Below are 1297 nucleotides of genomic sequence, written 5' to 3'. Positions count from 1 at the left end.
AATTGTTGTTTTTTAATGTTTAACAATTAAGCAATTTGCATATTAATTAATTCGACAGGATATTAAAAAACGAACCACAAAACCTAAACGCAAAGTTCATAAATTATGCATTTCGTACTCAGTTTCTCTTTAGTCATCGAAACGAACTGGCGAATGAAATCTTAATTGCGAGCCAATCGGAGGCGACGAGATGTAATGCGTTTCGAATACTTAAACTTAGTAGCCGATGGTATCTTTATGTTCCGTTTTAAAAGGCTGAAAACGTCGGGCATAGGGCAAGATAGATAGCCCGGGACAGTCGTATAAAGCTTACCTTTATAAGGTTCTTTTACAGCCGTGATCTTCGCGCTTATCCGATCGTCGTGGATCACCGACAACGGTTCCTTACGATCGTTCAAACGCGACTTCCGCAATAACGCGCGGAATTACTGCTGTATCTCTGGCGCGCCTTTAATTTTAACGACATTAGGTGTTTAAAACGTTCAGTCGACAAAGTCTCCGCGACAACGTTCCACGTTACACGTGTTTTACCACAATTATTTTCCGCCATTTTACATTAACGTATCCTCCACGTGTTAGACGGTGCATAAAGCGAGTTAATAATCTAACAAAAAACGTAATAATCTTATCTCTCTTAATTACTCGTATTTAACACGACTTGAATAGACTTCAGACTTATTTAATTAAATTACATTTATTGTTAATCTGGAATTGAAACGTGTGGGCGGATTTTCAAAGAAAAAGTTAGGTTAGGATTGAAATATTTATTTCCTCAGAACGTACATTATTAGAGAGTTTGCAGGGGCCATTATTTATAGCCCAGCCGCAGCATCGACATCCTACATCACGGTATAATTCTTAATCATCGGCAACACGCCTATAAATTACGAGCCGATTCCATTCAGTTTCCTCGGCCCGCGATTCAATTCGCACGGCGCGGCGGCACGGCGATGGAAAAGCCGCGGCACGCTGCGCTGTTCCGAACGCGCCTGCCTTGGCTAAGGCGTTGTTCCACGTAAACGCGAGACCCTTAGAAACCGGAAGCACCAGATAATTGGGATCTCATACCGTTCCCGAGCGTATGGTTGCGTCATGCCTAACTGTACACCGTACGGTGGAGAGTATCCGCGGATGCTATATCGCCCGTCCCACCCACGCTCTACCATACTTTTTACCATTCGGATCGAGCTTGGCTCGTCGATCGAAAAATAATTAATCTGTAGAATTTTATTTAGTATAGAAAAATGGTGTTGGAAATGTGCCACGCAAAGAAATCTGTTAGGGATAATAATAAATT

The 1297-nt window shown here is 41.9% G+C and overlaps 1 protein-coding gene across 1 annotated transcript in view; it reads left to right on the top strand.

Annotated features, from left to right (window-relative positions):
- blo (bloated) overlaps window positions 1–1297 on the top strand; it is a gene marked incomplete at both ends in the record, with an annotated part of 21016 nt that overhangs the window by 4099 nt on the left and 15620 nt on the right.

This window comes from Ceratina calcarata, unplaced genomic scaffold (genome assembly GCF_001652005.2).
Source record: "Ceratina calcarata isolate Rehan_Ccalc_2016 unplaced genomic scaffold, ASM165200v1 scaffold565.2, whole genome shotgun sequence".
NCBI classification, from domain to species: Eukaryota; Metazoa; Arthropoda; class Insecta; order Hymenoptera; family Apidae; genus Ceratina; species Ceratina calcarata.
Note: the sequence above shows the minus strand (reverse complement) of the source record. Positions and strands in the feature narration are given on the sequence as shown.